The sequence below is a fragment of the Ischnura elegans genome, chromosome 6 (genome assembly GCF_921293095.1).
Source record: "Ischnura elegans chromosome 6, ioIscEleg1.1, whole genome shotgun sequence".
NCBI lineage: Eukaryota > Metazoa > Arthropoda > Insecta > Odonata > Coenagrionidae > Ischnura > Ischnura elegans.
The window spans coordinates 26,125,320-26,145,575 of record NC_060251.1 but is presented as its reverse complement, the minus strand read 5'-3'; the positions used below and the strand labels follow the sequence as shown (position 1 = coordinate 26,145,575).

General features: G+C 39.4%; 1 protein-coding gene and 1 non-coding gene across 7 annotated transcripts in view; one reads left to right on the top strand and one right to left on the bottom strand.

Moving 5' to 3' along the window:
- Positions 1-20,256, top strand: part of LOC124160213 (four and a half LIM domains protein 2) — a 772,571-nt gene that overhangs the window by 387,985 nt on the left and 364,330 nt on the right. The window contains exon 1 of one of the 6 annotated variants that reach the window (XM_046536016.1): positions 18,903-19,329. The exons of the other annotated variants lie outside the window; for them this stretch is intronic. The gene's annotated coding sequence lies outside the window, so the exon portion shown is untranslated. Of the gene's footprint in view, positions 1-18,902; positions 19,330-20,256 lie in introns of those variants that run through there. 6 annotated transcript variants of the gene reach the window in all.
- On the bottom strand, positions 4,751-4,822 carry Trnae-uuc. The gene has a single exon. It is a non-coding gene; the product is annotated as a tRNA-Glu (tRNA).

Below are 20,256 nucleotides of genomic sequence, written 5' to 3'. Positions count from 1 at the left end.
ATTCCATGTGATGCCATTTACTATTGCTATTATACGCATAATACGGGAGCGATATGTAGCCATTTACTGCCTTCCCTTGAGCCAATATCTTTTGGCGTTTTTCCTGCAGTAGGTACTTTAAGAGTTTAACATCAAACTTGTAGCCATTAACATAGTTAATCTTTGCGCTGATTTTGCGGTATTTAATTCGTGCGTTCATATTTTCAGTTTGTTAGCTGTCATCGAAGCTCTTAATAGAGCACTTACCTTCCCCGGTATTAGGTACCTACTTACCTTCGTGATGGCAACGAGCTGATGTGGTGCATTGTAATTTCCATTCCCCGTCTTTAGCGCACGAGTGATGGAATATTTAAAGGGGTAACATGTGTCTCCAAATTAATTAATGGTATATACACTAAGGAAGAAATTTGTCATGAAAAAAATTCATACGGCTTAGTCGGTCTCATAACCGGTTCTGAGGATTGCCAGTCAATTATAATACTAGTTATAGTATCAAGCCATATTCTTTCAGGATGAATCCCAGACTGATCCACAGTGATTCTATAATGGTAAATTTCATCCTTAGTTTACATAACTTTATACCATGCGCGTGTCTTCGTACAGATTTACTTGTTTCATACTGTGCTTTAATTTTTGGTATTTATGGTGCCTACCAATTATTATCTATTACTCTAATCGTTATTACTATGGTTACGTTATGGTTTACTACTGATGGACTCATATGCTCTAGCGACCTTGATGATAAGTCCAATATTGGCTAAATTTTTATCTCCGCTTCGCTGGCAGCCTACAGCAAGGAGAAGTACAATTGAAAACACATATTTTTATATAGTCGAAGCGGATTTCGATTGGTGCCCAGTAGGCTTTGTTTTTTCGGTTTACGATATCTGGTTGCGTTTATTTACTTTATCCCCTGCAGGATCAGTAGATTTTTTACCATTTATGGTGTGTATACATTCGTGATAGCAGCGATTAGGGGTAATGAATTGCAATTCATACATTCAATCCTCCCGAGAAATATGGAAATTTTGAAGAAAATTAGATGAGGGGATGAGAAGCCAAGGGTTGCAAGTAATTTTTTTGTTAAGCAGACAACTAAGGAATGACGTGGAAAGCAGCAATTGCTCTCGAATCTAATCTGATTTTTTAACGATTAGTTCTCTGCAGGATTAGTTTGTTTTCCTTTCGGTTCCGAGTTAATGATCTCTGGCCGCGTGTATTTATTTTCTCTTCTCTCCGTCTGTCGATTTATAATGGCCACGTGTTTGGCACGCTTCCATCCCTTTGATGGGCGAGCTTAGGGGCAAGGGCCGGCTCGAACTCCTCGCCTCTGCCCCTTAATCATGGCCGCATCGACCAAACACTTGCAGAACCCCCTCCCATCCTCTGAGAAGGAGACTTCATTTGAAAGAGACGAAAAGGCTAATTTTAGTTTGGTGGTTTTTGCCCCCTGAACCCTTCTCTACACTTTAGTGGAAAGCCTAACTCACTTCAAAGGTCGTATCTGTGCTAGTGGACACGTAATCCCCTTATTTTTGTGAGCCGTAAGAGAAAATTATACTTTCGTGGGGAGTAAAGCTCATTTCAGTGGTCGTGTATGCGCTAATGGACACGAAATTCTAAGTTTTATTAACATTTTTACGGGAAAATATTTTGTGAGTGCAACCTGATCTGATTCCTTTTTTAGCTTTGATATTGAGTGTGCTCCTATATTCGCCTCGTTTGGGAGACGTCTGTCTGTGTACTCGGTTTCTGTGGTTACTTGGGTGAAGAGTGTTTGCGAAGGAATTGCAACCTCGGAGTGGAGAAATGAAGCGCTTATCGGAGCTGAGCAGAAAATGAATGATGTGGTCAATATATAAGCCTTGTTTCTTTGGTGCGATGCAGATTTCTTTTATAGAAAAGTGAGAGAATCCTTATTCGACGACTTTAAGCCCAGTTTTAATTCAAACTACAAACTGCAACGTGAGTCCTTTGCTAAGGAAGTATTTTTTTTCAAAATGGACCTATTCAAGACAAAATTACGCTTACGACAATGTAAAAATTAAACGCAGTAGGGAGCTTTCCTTTCCCTCGAAAAAAATAAGGAGGTATGGTGAAGTAACGTGGCTTTGAGGTTTATTAATCTTGACCGTATACTTGTAAGCAAAATATCGCTTTTTTCCCTGATAATATGATCCTTTAACGCGATGTTCACTTGAGAAGATGCGGAAAGTACTCAGTTTGCTTAAATCGTGCCTTGTTATTTTAGCACCACTTGGTGGGAAGGCTGAGAAACATTTTTAAGCGCAGTTCGCCGAGAAAATCTAAAAAAAACAATTTTCAATTAATGAACCTGTGACTTCAACATATCGATTGAGTATACATAAAAATATGGTTCAGTTTATTAACTTATAGTTCAGCAAATGCTCCAAAAGAAATGACTCCCAAGGATCGAATTATATTAAGGAAATTCGATCCGAGTGTCTTGGGTGTATTTTAGAAGAGTAAGTGTAGTGCTTATTACAGCTGATTGAGAAAGAAATATTCCCATGCGCCATCACCATATTGCCGTCAGTAAGATGAGAACGAGGACGAAACCCAAGTACCAATGCAGTGATTCATTACAACTCCGTGAGGACCTTAGTTGGATACCATTCCGATATTTATCACATGCTGTTGGTATCCAGGCATTGTCTAACCATTCCCTACTAATGGCTTACACTCCCATTTTTTTCACTTCCAGAATTATTTTGTATCTACGACTCGTCTTTCTTGCCTCTCATTTTCCCTGCCCTCTCCTTATCCAGCAAAGTTGTTTGTACCGACTCCGCGTCTAATAAGATTTGGCCTACGTCACAATTTCTGTTCTCTTTGTGTAGAAATGCTGCCAAGTTTATTCTCCTTTCTTTGAGCAACACTATTATGACTCAGGTACTGGCGCCTGAAGCTGTGAAGAGACTGCAGTCAATTATGATTGTGAAATGAGAAAAATTCCGTTCTTTGACTTCTTAAGAAAATAATTAGTATACTGGCCTGTCTTTTATCGATTTTTATAAACATATTTTCCTTAAACACTTCATCGATATTGTGTTTATGTGGCATACCAATAAAAAATGTGAAATTAATTTATTCTGAGTGATACACTGCGTCCTTTGCTCCCTTTTGCTATTTTTCGTTTATTGCTTCGCTATTTCACTATTTGGGAACGTTCTGTAGGGTTATGAAAGGGTTTTATTTTATCATGAGTAGGTTTGTATAAAATGACTTCACTCCTTTATTATATTGCCTAGCGCTGCCGCACTGTAGAATTATTTTAAACAATTTTATAATATATGAACATATTTTTTTTTAGTAGAAACGATATTTTGTGCGCTAAAAAATGTCTACATATGCTTTCATTTCTATCGTTTGCAACCTTAGCTTTGTAGAAGATTTGCGTCAATGCCTATTTACTACTTTTCTTGAGCCTGTGAAGGATGTGTGATATGCAATGTAACATACTTTCCGTATCAGTGGCAATTAAAATAAGTGCAGAACCTTTTACCCCAAGAAACGAGGATCGCTGGAGGCTCTTAGCGTTTGCATGTGGGCGTGAGCAATTACGTCCTAAGTGTTTTGTCTGGGCACTTGTGGCCCGCTCTAATTTAAGCTAGGTGCTTATCTAAACCCACGCATTTGGCCTCTCTAGTTCATCTCCAATAGCATTGCTTTTCGGATTTTATCTGTCTACATGGCCAAGTTAGTTATTTAGGAACCACGTCAGATCACTCCGGGATGAAATGGCCTTGAATCAAAAGGAAAAGTTTATATTATTACAATCAATATTATTCGAATATGAGCGATTTGTTCATGCAAAAACTATTTTAAAAATCGTCTTCACTCCAGGGCAGTAGGGTTGTTACTCAGGAGTTCTCTGTATAGTAATTCAGGGCAGTTAATTTAAATGGAAACGATATTATTAGGTTTTTTCCATCAGGGAATATTAACATTATGCTGACTCTTAAGTATTGTGCCATTTTTACCTTCAATGACTACTTTGGTCGGCCCAGGGGATGTTGTGACGAAAAACTTTACATTATTTCGGAGAGGATCTGTCTGTCATAGAAAATAATGAAACTTGCTGTGTTACGATCGATTGTTTTATTCATCTTACTTTGTTTACACCATTGTCTTTAGGGAAGTTTAATTTGGGGAGGGGGTAAGGTGGGGTGATTCGTTTAAATGCTCCATGAAAATCTCCTTTAACCGGAAGAATACTGGTAATAGTAACCATTGCTGCAATTACCATCAATAACGTTCCCCTATTCATTTGTTCTCATGTTTCTCCTCTACATCGTAAAAAAATTAAAATGTGGGGCCGTTACTTAGAATTTTCATGCGCTACCATTGCATTGATATGATCCACGACCAACTGTTTTTTTTCTTCCATAAGATGTTTAGTTTCACTCTCTATGCCATCGAGAACTTAAGTGTCAAAGATTTACTTTGGTCTTCCTCAGGTTTGTGTTATTACTGTGCTTTTTGTTTTGGACTCGTAAAAATTCATTTTAATTTATTTATCTATCTATACCGCCCCGGAAATAGCGCATTTCAGACAAAAAAGGGGGAAATCCTACAAACAGCATTGTAGGACGATCATAAACATCCACTTCTTGGATAAGGGAAACCTACTCAGGTGGAACTCGTACCCGCGACCTTCGGTTTAGCAGGCACAGAGAAACGCCACCGTGGCCAGTAAAAAATTATTTAACAAGAGAGAAAAAAAAATTTCCCATGCCGGGAATCGAACCCGGGCCTTCTGGGTGAAAGCCAGATATCCTAGCCACTAGACCACATGGGAGATATATAAAGAAGGCTAAAGGCGAAAAATTCATTTGAAATAGTGAGGCGAGATTGCAAAGCTTGAAATTTTGAGAGATACTATTTAACATTAAAAAAATAAGAATTGAAGTATGAAATGACATCAAACCAATGTGTTTGGCTGATTGATTGAAAAAAAAATTTTCTTCAAAATTAGTAGAAAAGCATTGCTCCAAAACCATTTCGAGCGGAGATGAAAGGAATTAAACGATTCTAGTTTTTTATTTTTGAAATGATTTAGATGCTCTTAAATAGCGTAAAAATATGTTTAAATGGAGGCAATCATTGAATATCAACTTAAATCCAAAAATGACATTCAAATTGTCATCCACATGAGCAGTCACGAGAAAAGATTGGAAAGAAGGGTTCCGCGGAGTGGTGTCGATGATTAGCTGCTTTCAGGTTTTCTCCCGCGTCTGTTCATCTCGGGCGACGACCTGTTTCTCAAGCATTCCAGTTTGCTTCTTCAGGTCCGAAGTGACTTCGGACTCACTTCGGACCTGAAGACGCAAGGTGCAATGTTTGCGAAACATGTCGTCGCCTGAGATGAACAGACGCGGGAGAGAATCTGAAAGCATCCAATCATTAGAAAAGATTTTCTTGCACCGGGAATAGAACCATAGCTTTCCGGGCCAGAGGGCGGACCACAATGTATCCGGGTTCCTGATTTCCTATGGCAATTGTACCGAGGCCGATGGTGACTAGATACTGGGAAATGAGAAACCTGGATAGCGTAGATTTTTGCGCATTGCCCCGGGAACGCAAAGGTCCGTAGTTCGGTGCCTGGTCCAGGTGGATTTTTTCTCATTACTATGTATGTGAATTTCACCGCAATTATGCGGAAAGATAGAAATGTTACTTCCTGTGTTGTCATCGTTATAGACGTCTAGATTAATCAAGATGTTCAAGATTACATAGACGCTACTCACTAAGATTGCCTTCTGCACTATGTTCAATTTCGCCGTCTTTACCCAGACAGCACACTGGTAACCGTATACATATACCGTAAGTATACCCAGTGTATACTGTTTCCTTGAGAATCTGTATACATGTTTTAGATTATGAGTATACAGAAACAGTATACTGAAGCGTATACGTATACAGTATATACATGTATATACATATACTGTATACGCATGTGCTACACATAGAAACAGTATCCGAAAGGTATACGTATACCTTTCGTATTCTGTTTCCATATGTAATGTTTTTTCTGTATCCGCTACTGTGTAGCCATTAGTGTACAATAAGTGTCCTTTCCAATGGGCTATAATCCTTTCTGTGACTTGTGCACTCCAATGACCCCAAGAGCTGCACTGACAGGATTAATCCTTTTAACTAACAGGATTAATTTATTGAAATCTAAATTATCCTGGGAAGGGCCACTCACGCCAGATAGATGGAAGGGTAGGAGCCAGACAAATAAGGAAATCCACGTGATGGTGTCACATGAAAAACACAGTTGGAATCAGGGGCGGATCCAGGATTTCTTTCCACAAGCAAGGCTGAGGTTTTTGAAGCTATAGCCTTTAGAACTTATATACCTTTAGAACTACTTTTGTTCCCTCTCATTTTTGGTCCTCCGTATTTTTTGCTTTGTCCTCGTCGAACCTGCATTGAGCTGGTTTCCAAAGGTGTAAATGAGAGGCTTAAGAAGGACAAGTGCTAAATATTCTAGGGGAAAAATCATTTTCCTTCAAAAGGCACCCCGAATTTGAACGTGATATTCCACCACTTGAACACCAAATGCGTATTTTTCTCCGCAGTTATTTGTTGCTCGACACATAATGTTACATAATGCCACAAGTCAACATGTTTGTGCATAGCGCCACAGTCCATTGGCCGGAGTCAGAACTTTGGGCGTTTGGGGGTTCATCATAGTTATTTGATTGGCACAAATGATTTTTCACTGTGAACTTTTTCCTCCTAAATGTGCTATTTTAATGTGCTATTTATGCATTCGTAAAGGCATGCCGCTAGGTGATCCGCTATTGTTCAATGAAATTTAAAAGGCTAATTTTACGTATGTGTTATTCTCGAAAATTATTTTTTGTGTTCGATGTTTCTGCATGCACGAACTTCAGTGGATTACTTCAGATAACCGTGTCGCTAAAGAAAGTGGTCCTAGCGCGGTGAAGTGGCATTATGGCTAGACTAAGGGGTTTCAGGAGTGCGGAAAACGCGCCATCCTCTCGACTTCGACAATGTTCTATTCTCGTCCCATTATATCCAAAGTTAACCAACCAATCCTCATCTTGACTTCGACAGCTTCTCCTCCACCTAATTTTCTCTCCTTTGGTAGCTACTCGAGCCTCATTCACACTCCTACGCGATGCCTACAGCCAGTTCTCCTCGTGTTCCAACATTACCCTAGCTCCCACTGCTTGTTCATCCGCCCACCAGGATCCTTTCTCTTCATCTCATATCATGGTTGCTAGTGTTTACTCGGTTACCTAGGAGCTGAATCGTTCGTTCCAACGGAAGGTGGCGAACGTTTAATGAAGTTGCTTTAACAAATTCGTAATACTACCTCGCCTGTACCAATTTTAGTTGGCGCACCGTGGCTTGTTATAGCCGTGGTCGACTTTTGAAATATTCCGCTGATTAATTGTGGCTGGTAGTCGTTACTTGAGCGAAGAACGAAATATAAGTTGAACCCTCTAAACGTATACAGAGAGTAGGTGTTCGCCGATGACATGAAAGGTATACTTCACTTACCGTCGTATTATGTTAGAGGACATCGCGGGAGGAAGATAAAGAAACAGACTGCAGAACAGAGATATTTAAAAATTTCATTCTTCTCTAGGACAATCAGGGATATAACAGATGTGTCATCGATGTAATTAAAAGATGGACTAGCTAGGTCGATCAAATTTTTTTCTCCTTTCTTGTTTGGGTTTGATGGTCCTTATTTTCCTGTTCGACATGAAATTAGTTTTATGCAGCTGCATGGATATTTACCCACTAAATAATTTTGTAATTTTTGCGGCTGCGGCTCTTCGTCCTCGAATCCTTCTCGATCTGTCCTAGGTATTTGTCTCTCTGTGAACCTTGACATCAATGTATTTTTCCAATTTATGTTTCTCACGTTCCTGCCGTGTCTCATTACGTGGGCACTCCACAGTGGTCTTCTGTGACGTACAGTGATCCTTTCTTCTTCGATTTTTCTATATGCCTCCTTATCCTCTTACGCTCAGATCGTTAATCATGAAATCGATATAAGAGGAATTTCGATTTTGATTTTTGTTGCTATCGGCAGATATTACTTTCTTTCTTCTAGTGGAAATTGTGACTGCGTGATTAAAAAAATACTTTCCACGCATGATTTTTTTAAAATTTGCTTTCATTGGTAATATGCATAATCGTAGTGTAGTGTATGAGTTTCCAAATAATGTGGATAGTTCACACTCTTTTCAGTTGATACCATTTTCAATCTTTCAAGTTAACCGTAGCTCTATTTTCACGCATCTAGTGTGATTTGACTTCAGTTTAAAATCGTTTCAGGCTTAATTTTGTGGAATAATGCTATATCCATGACTAAAACACAAATGGTAATTTCCACACTATTTAATCTTTTTATGGACCTATGCACTATTTTATTTTAAGGACCTTGAAAATGACACAAAGTGTCGAAACCATAGTCGGTCGTTAACTGTAAAATTAAATAGTGTGGAAATTACCATTTGTGTTTTAATCATGATTGACTTCAGTTGCTGTATTCATTTGCTAATGACTAAATGAATGTGTTGGGTGACGAACCTGAATTAGATTTTTATTATGATTTTATTGCTATGATGCACCCAATATAAGTTATAGAGGCTGAAGAAAAATTGTGTCTTGAAATTTTCAATCCTGAATAGCTGATTCCAGTACAAACCAAAATTACTGACGATTGTCAGGTCGGAAATACACTATTTTTAAACTGCAGAAACTTAGAGCAAAGCGCTCCGATTGGTCGCGAGTTTGCCCTGTTGCCGGATGTATTGGATACATCGTGATCTCCGGCATTCATTCGAAGTCTTAAAAATAAATTCTTTAATTCGAAGACTTAGAAATTACATGTAATATTGGTTCCTTCTGTCATCAGCTATCTTGGGTTAAATTTTCGTGGCACAATGTTTCTCCACCCTGTGTACATCAAGAATCAAATTCACAATGAGGAAAGCACTTGGCTTAGCCGGGATTCTGGGTTAGGTATACTACCAGTTACACCACCTAGCCATCTTCTGTCATTTCATCCTATTCATTGGAGGCGTCATATGCTGTGGGTTAAAGTCCTCGCCTGCAAAACTGAAAGTCGCGGGTTCGTGTCCCGCCCGGGCATCTTTGTTTGTGTTGAACATTTTTAGTTTTGGAACCTCCGTTATGTGCCGTTATGTGCTTTTTACGGGGAAGTTAGAAATAAATCCATCCGACCGAATACAGGTCGATTGTGGTGGCGGCGGGGTAAAGTCCTCGCCTGCCAAATTGGAGGTCGCGGGTTCGAGTCCCGCCTGGGTGGGTGGTCATTCTCTAGAGCATGGTTGTTTTGTGCGTGTGTAATTCTTGAACCATTGCATATGTATAATTGTACAGGGGTGCCGACTTACAAAATATAATGGGGGGCCCAAACCGGGGATCTTGCACCGGGAAATTTTATATGTAATGAGTTTTAAGTTTTTAAGCATTTTAGAAGAGTCATATGATCAAAATTAGAACCGTGATAACTCGAATCTCGATATCTGAACACTCCGAGGAAAATCGACAAGCCTGGCACATTTTTTCATTACACCCATAACGAATTTTTGAGGGGGCTCGGGCCCCCTCAGGCCCCATGGAGTCGGCGCCACTGTAATTGTATATGCAAATAAATTCATTGGTAAGGAAAGAAAGGGATAGGAGCATATAATGGAAAAAGGACAGTGGAAGGTGGTAGATGGAAAAATGCCTCAACTGTTAGAGCATCTGGCCGGCAACGAGGAGGTTCTGGGTTCGAGTCCCAGTCAGGCCACATTTTTACCCTCTGATTTCTGGCATTTTCCCATCTATCACGGCCCTTGTCCTTTTTCCATTATATGTTCCTATCCCTTTCTCTCCTCACCGATGAATTTATTTGTATGTTTGCTCTTAAGGCGCCGTATGAATGAATAAAGTAGTATAATTGCATATGTATATACGATTTAGAAGGTCATTATGTGATTTTGTCGGTGTTATCAGAATGAAAAAGAATAAAAATCTTTTTCCTACTCTCATCTTCTAGCGTCATCTCACTCTCTCCCCCTCGAAGCTATTCCGGCCACCCTAGTCGCTTGTCACTCCAAACATCCTCTCTTCCTATCCCTATCTCTCTGCTGGTTTCAAAACCGCAATTTGCTCCCCGTTTCACTCTCCACTCGCCCACTTTGCGCCTTCTCTCTTCGCCAACCCTATCCTCCTCACCTCCCTCTTCCTTTCTCACCCCCCCTGTGTCGTCATCCCCTCCTCCATTTAGCTCTCTCTCCTCTCTAGCCACCCAGCTGACATCTCCTCTCGCTCCTTTTCTCAATAGCCCTCTCTCAATTTTTCCACCCTCGCATCGCCATTATTTATGCTGGAAATAAACAATTAAAGGTTGAATCATCAATTTCTTCAATGAGATCGTTGTATTTTTTTGCTTTTCGTTTCGGTGTGATTCAGGTCAGTGGCGTAACTATGGGGGTATGAGGGGGATATATCCCCCCCCCCCAAATCTTCAGAGAAATAAAAAAAATATTCAAAACCATTGTCTAGTTTTTACTTGTAATAATTGCATCTGCTTAAAGTTATTTTTTTCAGCGCCAAAATGATGTAAAGTGCATTTCCTGGCATGTTATTTTTAAAACATTTTCCCGAACCCCCCAAGGGGGTAAGGGGGATTCGCCACCCCAGGCCATCTCATCCCCCCCCCCCCAAAGCGTATTCCTAGTTACGCCACTGATTCAGGTGATGGCACCGTTGGCAGAACGGTGGTAGTAGGTTGGTGGAAGGGGACCGGTATGGCACAGTTGGTAGAAAGAAGGGTCATTAATCAGCTTCTGGGTTACAATACTTAGGGCATCCACAAACTCAGAACGCATGAAATCATACGCAGGAGGCATTGTGCGGTTGTGCTCTACTCTCATTTATCTAAACCAACTTTCGGGTGGCATCGCATGAGTTTAACTGTGTAATAGAGGGGTGGATCAACAGTTTTTACCGTAATTATATTAGTGGGTTGGAAGTCAAGGGGTACAAGTGATTTTTTCTCAACAGAGTTAGGTAAAGTTAACTGTCAGAATAAATACACAAAAACCTGATTGCCAAGGGAAACGAGTGAATCTCTGTTCTGTACCGACATCGAGTAGAAAAGCAAATGTATTACTAAGTATCTAATTGATCTCGTTTGTTTTCTACACCTAATTTCTGTACCTAACTTTGTATAGAAAAGAGAAATCACTTGTACCCCAAGGCATCCAACCAACTCATATAATATCATTCTTAAAAACCAGTGTTATAACCATTGCTAAGTTTTATGGGTTAGCTGGAATGTGTAGCCTAGTGGGTAGACAGCTTGGCTGCTGATCGCGGGGTCTGGGGTTCCAATCCAGGGGAAGCCTAAGGATACCCCCAATCAAAATTTTCGAAACGCGAGGTGGCCTAGGGAAAGGATCAGCCTCCCCCTACCATGAAGTTGTGAAGTTCACATCACACGCCTGTGGTTTTGTCGTGGGTTAGCTCTACCCAAACTCAAAGTGCGATATCCCCCGAGGAAAGGAACTGCCGCACCTATCCTGAAACTGTGAAGTTCATACGACTAGTCTAGTCCCGAGTGAGTGCCAAACTTCAAGTTGAATCACTGTGTGAATGGGAATGCTTAATTATGATACAAGTTTTAGCTGATAATGTGCCGAGTATACTATTGTACACGAGACCCGACAGGTCAAGTTAATCTCTGAAGTATTAACGCAGTCTGGTATTATTTGGAGCCATTTTCTCTGTTAACAGCTATGTAATCTACTTGCTTGTAAGCTACCGTAATTTTACCTGGCAAGTGGAGAAGTCTTTTTTTGCCAAATTCCTATTGCACTTAGTAGTAAATTCGTGTAGAATTTCACGCAGATAATGATGTCCTTTTTGTGCGGGTCTAGGAATTACGCATTATTCAATTTCTTTACCATGCAATCCATTTCCATGTATCTAGATTATGTGCGTTGAAATCGGTGTTAGCAGAGGAAATTTTTATGATCCCTCCAAAATGTCTCTCCTTTATGCTTACTGAAATGAAGTATCTCGTCGATGTCAAACATAAATATAGTGGTTATTACAAGGTTGTCCCTTCAGCTGTACTTTCCTTATAAAATATTTCGGTTCTTCCCATATTGAGATTATTGTTCGTTACTTGTGAATAATTCCTTTTTTCATTTCACATTTATTTTATTCATAACGAAGAAATACATGCTATCTCAAACCTTCGTAATTGAAAGCACTTGTAAAGATCGTGGCAGGCTCTCCTGATCCAAGGTTCTTTTTTTCAGAAATTCGGCAATCCACACCATAAGAATCTTCCTGAATACTTTTTCGAGTCGATAATTTTCTGCAAGTGATTATCGAGGAAAATGGTGCAAAATTCAATTACAGGGAACATATTGTTTTCCCTATTTTTACAAAATATTTGTAATTGTGACGAAATCCATTAGATTAATTGTAGGCGCCATTTTATATACATTTATTTTCATTCGTTCGACTCCTTTTTCGCTCCTACGCATAACCTATTTAACTCGGAAACCGTATATTTCGCGATAGCACCGTTCATTCTGCCAAAAATAATTTTCACTGTCTGACATTGAAATGAAAAAAATTAACACGCGTCAACTCCTTCATAACGAATGGGTTTTCTGTCTATTCATAAAAATTTCGCTTCTAAACACTTCATCAAAATTCATCAGTCAGTGCACGTGTATTGCTCATTCGTCCTCCTTGCATCCGTCATCGTTAATCACTGCTCGTATACTTACCACTTCACTCACCAAATGAGAGACGTCTTCTTGATGATCTGAAGTTGGATATTGTAGGGGTAAGAGTTATTACTTTTATGCTAATGTGAAAGATAGACTAAATCAAGTTTTTTTTCTTTTGGAAGTTTATCATCCTGTGCCGCCTTTTATTATTGTTTTTATTAAGTCCCCAGCAGCTAACTTAGAGGTCGCGGATTGGAATCCCACCTGGGTGGTTCGATCACTATCCAGGGTGTGTTATGTCAAACATGTTTATTGTAAGGGAGGACTATCTAGTCCTAAATTCGATTGTGAAATAAAGACGACATTATTACCATCATTATAATTATTGTTAATAGAACAATTTGAGCTCACCACGATGTTTATTTAAAGATTTTAATCGGTCTAGCCAGTGATGAACATTTAAAAGGTCCTTTGATCGTCTGCTTGTAGAGACGTAATACCGGGATTTTTCCCTCTGTCATTTTACATTTAAGATATTCTTAGTTTCAGTGGTGGTTTAGGATGGGATTCTTTTTTATAGAAAAAGTTTTTGCTCATCATACGTTAATTTGTTGGAAACAGTAGTATGGTAATGCCCTCTAGCGTAATGAGTATCAGTAAAATGCGATTCTGTTGAGAAAAAACTCATTTTGGATCAATGAAATTGTTATTTACATGATTATTATGCGAGCTTTATTCTAGGCCAGTTTTACCTACTAACGAATATGTAGCTCTAATCAGATGGAAAGAGACGACAATAAATAACCCACGGTAGCATTATCGACGGTCAATGATGCTTATTTTTTAAATAATATGCGGATATACTTTTGAGAAATTTATAATTATGTGCTTTACGTTCCGATTTATCCGGAATTTTCACTCTACAGCGTTTGGTAATATTTCTTTTAAAAACACGCCTTACCTTAGCTGCTGCTACAGAAAAAGTAGACAATGAAGGCGAATGAAAATTTTATCATAATTCATGGGATTGTATGCCAGCATAATAAAAAATATTGACAATAGGGTAGTTTCCTTCATCAAAGAAAACGAAAGGCATTGATTGCGATTCGTTACCCACCATTAGTGTATTCATAATATACAAATTATTTGGTTTTAGAAATCCCGGTTTAGACGAGTGGCAAAGGTCAATTTTATCCTTTTTTAAAAAACGCCAGATTGGCGCCCATGCGATGCCACTCCACGTGACGTCACAGGGACCTAGTTTCTATACGAGTAGATAGGAGTTTTACATCGTCTGAGATTACCAATGCATGCATGAGGCACAGAGCTCAGGGAAACATGTCTTAATAATGATCTATTAAAAGGCTAAGGTCGGAAAGTTTTCTTCGTTTGATAAGGTATTAATAATCCTTATTTAAGCCAAGCGCTACCAGCTAGCATGACACTCTGCTACCTGCTAGCCTCCTGCGTCGTGTCAGCGCTCAAAGCCTCGCCCCAAGGTCACCTCACTTGCGGCAGCGGGAACCAGAACTAACAATAAGTAACACGGAGTTTTTCCAGCATTCATACTTAGCCGTCGCGTTTTCGCGCGCTTGAAAATTTTCACTTTTCATTTAATTGCGAAAAATAGATATCGTCATTAAAAAATCTAAATGGTGAAATACGTACTCGAGGAGTAATAATCATTCGATTTAGGCAACAAAAAATAATAGGAAACCACCCTATTGGAATTTCCAAACTCATTCGAAATAAAAAAATTCCTATTTCAGAACATACCTCGTATTACAGTTCCTTATAATACATTTTGGCCTCTCCTCTGCGTAGTGGCGAGTGCGTGCTTATTCGTTCTTATCGAGAATGTTTGGTCCGTAATACGAACGCCAGTGTGACTCAACGTCTCCTTCCTTCTTAACTCTCTTTGGTCACACCCAAGGACGTTTTCTCCGCCTCTGCCGCGAATATTTCACGTCGCTTCCTCGGTGGGCCGTGTTGTTGCCTTCTCCATAATATCCCTTTCGAATCCTTCGCTCCTTATTTTTGGCTCGCAGATTTTGAAGAAAGGGAGTGGTCAAACGAAATGCTGTCCTCCCATCTTAGGTGTGACACATCACACGTTATGTTCATCTTTTCGATCTCTGCTATAACTGTCTTCCGGCCGTTTCTTTTTTTGGTAATTTAAGATTCCATTATTAGGGGTGAATGCCTAACCCCTTCCGTTTTTACGACAGATGGAAAGAGTTAAGCCATGGTAGCAATACCGACCGTGAATGATGCTTATTTTCAATATAATATGCGGATATACTTTTGTGAATTTTATAATTATTTGCTGTACGTTCCGATTAATCCGGAATTTTTACTCTATAGCGTCTGGTACTATTTATTGTAGAATTTAATTTGTACGAGGTGTGTTCAGAAAATAACGAGAATTATAGTTTTTTTCCAAAAAAAATACGAGAGAAAAAATACATTAAGGGTGCACGCATTGAAACTAATTAATCATCTAAATGTCCTCCCATCTTAGGTGTGACACATCACACGTCATATTCATCTTTTCGATCTCTGCTATAACTGTTTTCCGTCCGTTCAGAGATTTTTGAGATCCTTGCTTGAGTGTCTTGAGGAGGGCACTTCATGTGCAGCACTCCGTCCGTCGGATGGGACGTTAAGCCGTGGTCCCCTTGGCATCTTTCGTGAAGAGCAGGCTAATGTCGATGCCGGGTTTTGCTCTTTTCGAGTAAAAAAGGGTGCACGCATTGAAACTGATAAATCATGTAAAAACTGTGTAAGACGACAAATTCGAAAAATAAAACCTAAACTGTGAGTGATTCTATTTTCATTTTATCTGTGTTCAAAGCCATTCTTTTATGACATCCCTGTATTTTCATTTTTGTTTTGGAGACTTAAAAACGCTTTAAATATCCATTGAAACCTAACGCAATAAGACTTTTTGGAGCTTATTAAGTCAAGGAAATAGAATTTGATGTCGGCCTAAAGTATAGATATAATCTAAGAGGTCTTTGATAGGTAAAAGGAATGATCATATGCTAGAAACGTTGGTTAAATACAAGAAAATAATAGATGGGATGAAAAGAAGGCTGAAAGTATGGATTTTTAACTTCAATATACGGTATTATGAACTGAATTGAATGCCAGGATTAGGCAAAAGAAATATCCAGGTATTCTAGTTAGTACCTGTACCGAATTTCATTTTAAAACTTGAACAGTTTAAGTAGGTTATTTCTTAATCACTTGTGGTCTTTCAATCGCTAAGGGGCTTAATTCTATTCTCGTGGCAGGGGTTGACTCCTGCACAGGGGGTCTCCTCTGCTCTGCCTGGCAGCTAAAATCATGATCTCCCGCAGCCCAAGGGTTGATAGAAATCGTATGACGGAGACTTCATTTCGAGTGTATCAGCAACAGCAAAAATATACTTAAAAAATGAGAAAATTGGCATATAAAGAAAGGATTTATTTCAAGTGGAAAATTCCCCGGTTGACTTAGAAAATGTGGTATTTTTTAATATTTATCAAGATACATAGAAAGAACATATTGAGCTACTGAATTGTTGATTACGTCCCCACAATACATTCAGAAAACTACGGCATCGATGAAGCTTGGATGAAGTGCAGATAACTTGAGGATTTTTTTGACTTTCAGATTCATTAAAAATAACTAATTCTACCATAAGTGGTTTAATATTTCTATTGATATACCAAAATTGCCAATTGATGTACAATTCTAGCTTTATTATTATTATTACTTACTTACTTTGAAATTTAATTATCGCTGATATTTTCCAAATTTTTTTCAGTTTTGAATTTGACGTTTTTCCCTCTATTTCCTCTTTCATCCCATGCTTTATTAAGTTTTTATTTTGCTTCCGCAAAACTTTTCCTCCAATTAAAGTCTGGAAATGTATCAAAAAAGTTAGATAAAATTATTGTTTCTGATTTGCTATTTAAATACTCAAGCGTATTTTTTTATGTATTTGGGCGAATATTACATCTATGTTGAAGAGCAAACGCCGATATGTTGTATTATTAGGGAAGGTTTTTTATTTTATATCACCTCAGTGCTTTTCAATGACAATGTTTTGTAATGTTCCGCAGGATATCATTTGTGACTCTCAATTTAATTTAATATTCTTTCATTTCAGGTAAGTTCGCCATTACCCATTATGTATATTTCAATGATGCTGTGACATGAAGTCATCCTGTTCGGTAAGTACTTATTCATCCTTTGGTTTCAAATTCGAAAATTGAAATTATTTTACCAGGAATGTCCTCCTTTTCGGAGAATTTATTCCTTATTGATTGGTGTCAAAATGAGGCGGAGGAATGCATTTTTATGTGCCAATAATGGGATTTGCATTAGTTTTCGTAATGTTCATTTATTAAAATTCCTTGTAGGTTTTATTTGTCTAATCACCAGTGTCTAGATTTAATTTTTGATAAAAATTACCGCGAAGAACGTGCAAATGGCCTTGCCTTAATCGTGCGTTACTTCTTTTGACCCGCGACGCTCCTCGTTATTCACGCACTTGTGTTCAGCGCTCCAAAGAGATTAATTATGAATGAGGCTCTTTTATTCGTATCCGGTGCGCACTTATTCCTTTGGCTGTAGTCGGTCTTGATGGGAAAGCCCGCGTATTTACTCGGATAATAATTTGCCTTCCGTTGCCCCGGAGCGTTTTTATGATTGCCTCAGTGCTATATAGTCCGAATTGCTACCTCTTTCCATCCCTCCACATTGTTAAAATTCTGCACACCCCTTTTGGCCTCTTAATGTCTACCATTGAGAAAGTTGACCCTTATGCGTCTCTCCATCCTGACGTAGTACCTTCCCTCGGCTTCCTGCTGATTAGGAACTATTGGAGTAGCAGAAAAAGAATTCTGTTGTACTGACTTCACTACTAGCAAATAAAGCTATTCCTTGGTAAGCGAGCCCAAACATGTACAAGAAGCTGGGTTAAAACTTAGAACTTCAATTTTAACCTAAATTAACTTGTATGGACCGTGGTCATTCACGCATAGGTTTTAGCCCATCGGCCTTTGTAGTAAAAATAGAATTCCACTCTTATCGGAGGAGCAATTAGATCTTACTCGAAACTTTAGCATGCCATTCACTGACGTGATGTTATATTTACAACAAAAAAATTATGTTAGTTCCTATACCTCTCCACTGTCCAAAGTTATGTACAAAAACTCTAATCTTGCAAATGCTATTATCATTTTGCAGATTTTAAGCTATTCGTATGCTTTGCGGATTAGGTCCTTGCTAGTGCAATTATTTCCATGTGCAGTATTGCTGGCTATTTTTTAAATTGTTTACCATCCATCTCCTCCGTGTCACATATAGAGACTGCCTCTCCTCACCCACCGTTTGCAGCAGTGGCGTAACTAGGAGTATGCATTGGGGGTGATGATGATGACGGGGTGCCCGGCGAGGGGCAGGTCCAGGAAAATTTTTGAAAAATGGCATACCTGGAAATGCATTTTACATAAATTTGGCGCTTAAAATTAAACTCTAAGCAGATGCAGTTATTATGCATCAAAACTTAACAATAGTTAAAAAGAAATTATTTCTCTGAGGCTTAGGGGGGGATCTATCCCCTCATCCCCCCCATATTTACGCCAATGATGTGTAGCACTTCGTCGTTCCCTTGGTCAGATGACTCTGAATAAATGTAATCCGATTTCACCCCTTCATCTTATGCAGCCCCTGCGACTCACCCTTCCACTTGCCACCCCTACTCCCCCTATTGTTTCTTTTCTTCGTATCCCCTCCGCAACAATGTATCTCCCCTTTTGTTTCCACCCCTCTCCTGTTTCGTCTGCGTTTAGAGTTCTCACTCCCCCTCAACCTCCCCCCCACTCAAAGGAAGTTGGGGAAGGGGGCACGGTGTGGAGAGGAAAGATGAGGGTTCTCGGGGGAGGGGGAAAGGAATTGGAACATGGGAAGGGGTTGTCGCGCTATCCTCGTAGTGTTCACCCCTTTCCTTCCCCCCCCACCACTCTCTCTCGAGTCCGTTTCGTCCGCTGGTGATAGGTGGAGGAGAAAGGACACCTTTGGAAAGAGGAGGAGGAGTCGTGTTATAAGGTTGTCCCTTTGACGGTCGAGAGTTCGACTTAATCACTCCGAAAAACCCCACACTCACGCTCGGTTGGGTGAGCCAGTTTGGGAAAGGGGAAGGTGGGAAAATAAGAAAGGTATTTTTTTCCGAAGAAGAAAAAACAAAAGAGAACCTTCCTCCGAAGTGGAGAATAGTCTTCGGCGGTCATCCTCGATCTCGACAAGAGCGAGAGCAGTTACGTCTGCGGTCTCGTATCGTTCGGTTTTGTGTCGCCGTTCCGTATCTTTGGTGTGTGACGATATATTCCTTCGTGTGCTCCCCCTGCGAGTTGGTTTCCGTGCGTAGGGGTGACTCGCCTCTTCTCTGCAAGGATTCTTCTTCCTTGTCGCTCAGCTGCCACTCATCGTCTCACCTCCTTTAATCTTCACCTGTTTCCCTCGAGAGTGATATCGGGGACTGCCTCCCTGTGATTTTTTTGAGGTGAGTCACTTGAGGAATTCCTTATTTTTGGTGGAAACAACGTGTTACAACATTATCTACTTCAGAGCATTCGTCGGTCCTTTAACGCGCTCTCTAAGCTCTAGCCACAGTCTCTGTTGATCGCGTTGATGTTGTAGATGTGTTATTTCCTTTAGTATTGTTGAATGAATCTCGTTTAACACATTTTATAGTTGATACGCCATTAAGGGTGTGAATTAAAAATAAATTATTGAAAGGCAGTTGGGGTGCTAAATAATCTCGATTACAACCTCGTAAACTTTATCTTACGTTGTAATTTTAAGTACGCTTTCAGTTTAAAGATTGCTCATAGTTGAAGCAAACGTAATGCTTGACTTATAGCGTCAACTTTTTTTATTTATGATTCGCAACACGTTAAAGCCGTGTGCTCCGAATCGTTGACTAAGGATAGCTGTGATTTTATTTATGGTCTCTTCTCGAGAAAACTGTCGACTATTTAAGTTATGTTCAGCTAATGTGTTTGAGTCATTGTCGCAAAATTCTATTCCCTCGTGTTTTTTATTAAGACCCATTGCTGCAAGTCTGGATTAATTGTTAATGGAATTTGATACAGTTATTTGTGCTTCCTTCAAAGTGGACATTGAATGTCTAAATAGAGAGCAATATACGAGGACTATGAATATATTTATTACTCCTTAGGTTATGAAAGTTTGTTGACTGAGCATTGGGAGTTGTAGTTTGAATGTATTTCGTTTCGTTTTCCATTTCTTTGTTCTCAGTCTTTTTCTGCCGAGAGTGATGCTGGGACCCTCCTCGTAATAATTCTCTTCTGGAAAGTCACGTGACATTTTTTCCCTCGAAACAATGGATTCATCATCGACATAGGACGACAATAGCATGATTGGTTTTACTTAGCTGTCATTACTTACCTAGCTATCCTATTTGGCT